Below are 6,471 nucleotides of genomic sequence, written 5' to 3' on the forward strand. Positions count from 1 at the left end.
CAGGCTCTCCTACTGCCTGTGTTTTTGTTTGTGAAGTGAGCAATTTGCTCTTGGTCGCTTAGATCCCCTGGGGAAACGGGGCCGGGAGGGCAGCTCACCAGGCAGGACAGCTGGTGGGGCAGGCACAAGTCGCCACTGCAGCACCGGGCCTTGCCCGCCTGCCTCCTTGTCTTCTGCTCTGCAGAGCCCAGCGCCAGGTCTCCATGTGTGGCATTTGCAGCCACAGAGAAATCCACGCAGAGGGAAGATGCCTTCGCCTGGAGTTTGGGAGGTCTGAGCAGACATGGTACCCTTTCTCGGGCAGCTGCTTTCTTTTAAGAGACTGCCTTCTGTTTTTAAGACACGAGGCCTGGCAGTGGAGACAAAAGAGGTGGCAAAAATGTGTCCCAGCTCACACGCCAGGGGTAAAACAAGCCAACGGCTTGTCAAGCGATAAAGACGCGGCGAGGAAATCACAAACCACAGCCCATGCTCACTGCCTTGGCAGATGCCGCATTGTCTCACCAGGCCTGGAGGACATGTGGTCAACAGCAGTGGGAGGCCTGGGGCCTCAAGCCTGTGCCAACGCTGAGGGGAAGAGGTGAGAAACGCTGCATGGAAGAGGGCCGTGTGACAAGCCCCAGAAACCCCGAGACCCATCTGCCCTCCTTCTGCCTCCCCACTGCCATCACTGGGTCCCTAAGCAGACTATTTTGCCACCAAGCACCATAAACTGTGGCAGTTCCAGCTATCTGTGTTCAACATTGGCAAAGAAGAGGTAACCCCACCTGAGTCACCTCCCTGCTCCCCCCCAACCCCGTGTTGGGTGGAGGTTGGGGGGAAGGTGCAGACCCACACCCTTATCATGCGCTCTCGACTGTCTTCGTGGGAACACCACACTTTGTTGTGCTCTGGCTTCCCTCACAGGGGTAGGGGGCGGCACATCTTCAAACGCCTGCCGGCTTAAATGGTGACAGCTGCATGCAACGGGCTTGCTTACAGCCCGCCGGGTGCAATGAGAGATTACTGCAGGCGAAGACTTCAAAGACAAACTCACTGCAGCCATTCCAACAGCCTGGGGCTGCTGCCTCCAGTTGGTGGCTCCGCGCGCAGGCAATGAGGGAGCCAAGGAAACTCTGAAACGAGAGCTTTCTCACACGCATTGTGAGTGAGGGTGCAAGCCGGCCCAGAATGCACCTGGAGAGCTGTTGAGGGATTCCCATGAAGTCCAGAACCATGCCCTGGTCTTGGGCAGGTAGCGGAGAGAACTGACACATCATATCACGTTAGTCTGACCAACACTCTTATTGTTATACATCCCATTTTAAGACCCAGAAACGAGTTAAGACTTGGTACAATTTTTCTTTGTACATATGTGTATTTCTCTGGTGTCGCCTAGATGATCCATCTTTGCAGAAATGCTTTCTTAAAAGTAGGCTCTGTGTTAAAGTGCCTGGTGGCCTTTGATCTTCAACTAAGGAGCCGTTACGGGAGAAACTGTCACACCGAAGAGTCGAGAGATGACTTGAAATCCTCAGTGCCTTGCAATGGGTAGCACAGATGGCTGTTTACGGAACCACATTAAAGAGCCACCGTGAAAGGTAGTTATTTCCTGTCTCCTCCATCTGGCAAAGTCCTAACGAAATGCACCCCAAGGAGCAGACTCACTGCGACACTGTGTAGACACATGTGGCTAGTGATGCCTTTGGTGAGGCTCTTTTGGTAAATCACCTCCCTCTGCTCCCAACTCTGCACCTCCGTTCCTCCTCTTCCCATGTAAAAACATGAGTTTACGTCATCACTCTATGCCTCGTCCTCTCATCTGTGACATGGGAATGAACATTTTTTTTAAAAAAATAAGATTTATTTATTTGAAAGAGTTACAGAGAGGGAGAGGCAGAGAGGCACAGAGGGAGAGAATCTTCCATGGCTGAGCCAGCCTGAAGCCGAGAGCCAGACCTTCATCCAGGACTTCACGTGGGTGCAGAGGCCCAAGGACTTGGGGCATCCTCCGCTGCTTTCTGAGGTGCATTAACAGGGAGCTGGATCAGAAGTGGAGAGGCCTTGACTCGAACCAGCGCTCGTATTGGGATGCCAACGTTGCAGGCGGCAGCTTTACCTGCTTCACCACAAGGCCGGCCCCTGAGCATATCTTATACATAAGTAAAAATTACAATAAAATAGAAGGGCTGGCATTCCCACATCTGTATCAGAGTGCCTGGGTTTGAGTTCCAGCTCTGCTCCCAATTACAGCTCTCTGTTGATGTGAGTCTTGGAATGCAGCAGGTGATAGCAGAAATACTCGGGTCCCTGCCACCCATGTGGGAGACCTGGATTGAGTTCCTGGCTCCTGGCTTTTGGCTTCTGGCTTGGGTCTTGCTGAGCCTTGGTTATTGGGGGACAGTTGGGGAGTGAACCAGTGGATGGAAGTTCTCTCTCACTTTCAAATATATAAAACAGTTTTTAAAAAGTAAATTCTTACCATTTTTATCTTATGAGTGTATTTTATGTATTTTGCTTTATTAGGTTGACTTGGTTCTGAACTTAAAAGGAGTCTAATTAATAAATTAGGATTCATTCTTATGCTGGAATATAATATATCTGAAAATGACTTAAATGACAAGCATGTTGAAAATGTTACATCATGGCCGGCGCCGTGGCTCAATAGGCTAATCCTCTGCCTGCGGCACCAGCACACCAGGTTCTAGTCCCAGTCAGGGTGGAGGGTGAACCAACAGCAAAGGAAGACCTTTTTCTCTGTCTCTCTCTCTCACTGTCCACTCTGCCTGTCAAAAAAAAAAAAAAAAAAAAAAAAGAAAAAGAAAAAAAGAAAGAAAATGTTACATCATGCCGGCACCGCGGCTCAATAGGCTAATCCTCTGCCTGCAGTGCCAGCACACCTGGTTCTAGTCCCGGTCAGGGCGCCGGATTCTGTCCCGGTTGCTCCTCTTCCTGTCCAGCTCTCTGCTGTGGCCAGGGAGGGCAGTGGAGGATGGCCCAAGTGCTTGGGGCCTGTACCCACACTGTCCACTCTGCCAGTCAAAAAAAAAAAAAAAAAAAAAGAAAGAAAGAAAGAAAAAGAAAATGTTACATCATAGCTGTAGAGTGAAAAGATTAAGAGCAAAAGTTTCGAAGAGTTAATGAAACAATCCATGTATAACAATCAGTGGAGTGTAGCACATGGTCAGCACTTAAAACATTTAAGTCTTATGGGCTGGTGCTGTGGTGCAGTGGGTCAAGTCACCATTTGCATTGCCAGCATCCCACATTGGAGCACTGGGCTCCTGGCTTTGACCTGGCCCAGACCTGGCCCAGACCTGGTTGTTGCAGCCATTTTAGGGGTGAACCAGCAGATGTAAGATCTCTTTCTCTCTCTCTACCTCCCCCGCCTCCCCGTCACTCTGCCTTTCAAATAAATAAATAAATAAAATTTTTAAAGTATTTACGTCTTAAAACATTGAAGTCATTATCATTGTTTCATTTCCTTCATGTCCAGATCAAATGCCATCTCCCTTAAGAAGCCTTTTGTGCCGGCAAGAGATACTCTCCCCTTACAGCTCTTTGTCAGCATTCTGACTCTGGTGCTTACAACTCCATACTTGGGATTATGCTAATTTATGTTAGAATTAGCTCACTTTATAGTAAATATTCCCTCTTCTTCTTTGAGCTGGTGCTGTAACTTGAAAGGAAACCTAATTAATAGATAAGTTATGGTGTATTTATTTTGATGGACCATAATATACTCAGGAAATGTCTTAAGGCGTGGAGGAAATGTTAATTATAATTTTTAAGTGTAAAAATCAGCATAGAAAACTTTTAGCAAAATATATGTGCAAGCAATAAAACAGGAAAAAAAAATCGTGTATAGATGCATAAACATGCATAGAAAAAACTGCTAAGCCAGGGCCGTTGTTGTGGTGCAGTGGTTTAAACCACTACCTGCAATGCTGGCATCCCATGAGTTTGACAGTTGAGAGTCCCAGCTGCTCCACTTCCGATCCAGCTCCCTGCTAACGCGCCTGGGAAAGCAGTGGGAGATGGCCCAAGTGCTTGGGTCCCTGCCACCCATGTGGGAGACCTGGATGAAGCTTCTGGCTTCAGCCTAGCCTAGTCCCAGTCATTGTGGCCATTTGGGGTGTGAATCAGCAGTTGGAAGATCTCCTTCTCTTTCTGTCTCTCCCTCTCTCTCTCTCTAACTACCATGCAAGTTAATAAATCTTAAAAAAAAAATTCCACTGACTTAAGAAAAAAAACCTGCTAAATAAAAATTAAAAAGTAGTTTCTACTAATCAGAGAAATGAAATCTAGTTTCTACTAATCAGGGAAATGAAAAGTAATATGCTCTTAATAAAGCCAACTGTAAGGTGTGAAAATGAGGACAACCAAAACAACCTAAAGAAATAGGGAGGGGATACGTTCGTTGGCTTACTCCTTTCTGCCTGCGGACGCCGCCAAGGAAGCATCGTCGAGTTCTCTCTTCCCACCGCCGTCATGTCGAAGTCAGAGTCGCCCAAGGAGCCCGAGCAGCTGCGGAAGCTCTTCATTGGAGGGCTGAGCTTTGAGACGACCGATGAGAGCCTGAGGAGCCATTTTGAACAATGGGGCACGCTCATGGACTGCGTGGTAATGAGAGACCCGAACACCAAGCGCTCCAGGGGCTTTGGGTTTGTCACCTACGCCCGTGGAGGAGGTGGATGCGGCCATGAACACAAGGCCACACAAAGTGGATGGAAGAGTTGTGGAACCAAAGAGGGCTGTGTCGAGAGAAGATTCCCAAAGACCAGGTGCCCACCTCACTGTGAAAAAGATCTTCGTGGGTGGCATTAAAGAAGACACTGAAGAGTGTCACCTCCGAGATTACTTTGAGCAGTACGGGAAAATCGAGGTGATTGAGATCATGACTGAGCGAGGCAGTGGCAAGAAGAGGGGCTTTGCTTTTGTGACCTTCGACGACCATGACTCCGTGGATAAGATTGTCATTCAGAAATACCACACTGTTAACGGCTACAACTGTGAAGTGAGGAAGGCCCTGTCGAAGCAGGAGATGGCCAGCGCTTCGTCCACCCCGAGAGGTCGAAGTGGTTCTGGAAACTTTGGTGGTCGTGGAGGTGGTTTTGGTGGAATGACAACTTTGGTCTTGGAGGAAACTTCAGTGGTCGTGGTGGCTTCGGCGGCAGCCGTGGTGGAGGTGGTTATGGTGGCAGTGGGGATGTGTGGGGAGCAACCCGGACTAGACTAAGTTACTGGAATTAAGACTTATTCTATGCATCTGCTCTCCCACAATATGGCGCTGGGAGAGAAGAAAACAGCTTCTACACAGCTGCCTCCAGTTCAACCAATAAACTGTAGGACCTGCTCCTGATTGGAGGAGAGCAGCGTACTCGGCGTGTGGGTAGCAGAGTTGGGATTGGTGGAAGAGGACTATAAAGGAGGAGAGAGACAACATGCACCAGGAACATCTAAGGGGAACATCTATCTGAAGGAACACCTGTGCAGCCCCCGAGAGAGCCCGCCGGTGGTGTGCCGCTCCCCCGCGGAAGTGGGGAATGTGGCAGGGGGAACCGCCCTTCCACGGAGGTGGAAGGGTCGGCAGCCAACCCGGGAAGAACCAGCAGCAAACCCGGGGAGGGCCGAGCAGACGAAAGAACAACGCAGAATCCTGTGTCGTTCCTCCACGAAGACGGGGAGCGACAGGGATGGTTACAATGGATTTGGTAATGACGGAAGCAATTTTGGAGGCAGCGGAGGCTACAATGATTTTGGCAATTACAACAATCAATCTTCAAATTTTGGACCCATGAAGGGAGGAAATTTTGGAGGCAGAAGCTCTGGCCCCTATGGTGGTGGCGGCCAATATTTTGCCAAACCACGAAATCAAGGTGGCTATGGTGGTTCTAGCAGCAGCAGCAGCTATGGCAGTGGCAGAAGGTTTTAATAACTGCCAGGAAACAAAGCTTAGCAGGAGAGGAGAGCCAGAGAAGTGACAGGGAAGCTACAGGTTACAACAGATTTGTGAACTCAGCCAAGCACAGTGGTGGCAGGGCCTAGCTGCTACAAAGAAGACATGTTTTAGACAATACTCATGTGTATGGGCAAAAAAACTCGAGGACTGTATTTGTGACTAATTGTATAACAGGTTATTTTAGTTTCTGTTCTGTGGAAAGTGTAAAGCATTCCAACAAAGGGTTTTAATATAGTTTTTTTTTTTCTTTTGCACCCATGCTGTTGATTGCTAAATGTAATAGTCTGATCATGACGCTGAATGTGTCTTTAAAAAAAAAAAGAAATAGGGAGACTATCATGAGTTTTCAACTTTATCCATCCATTCAGCAAATATTTTTTGGCCAACTACTATGAGTATGAAGCTGTGATAAGTCCTACAGATGAAAACAGACTTGAGACTGGTGCTGATCTCAAGAACCATAGTATTTGGTTGGACAGATGAGACATACCCATGGAAGGACTAATACAGAGATGCAGAAGAATAAGGGA

The 6,471-nt window shown here is 48.2% G+C and overlaps 1 pseudogene; it reads left to right on the forward strand.

Moving 5' to 3' along the window:
• Positions 1-4,455: 4,455 nt before the first annotated feature.
• Positions 4,456-6,165, forward strand: LOC100351679 (heterogeneous nuclear ribonucleoprotein A1-like; annotated as a pseudogene).
• Positions 6,166-6,471: the final 306 nt, after the last annotated feature.

Source organism: Oryctolagus cuniculus, chromosome 8 (assembly GCF_964237555.1).
Source record: "Oryctolagus cuniculus chromosome 8, mOryCun1.1, whole genome shotgun sequence".
Classification (NCBI taxonomy): Eukaryota; Metazoa; Chordata; class Mammalia; order Lagomorpha; family Leporidae; genus Oryctolagus; species Oryctolagus cuniculus.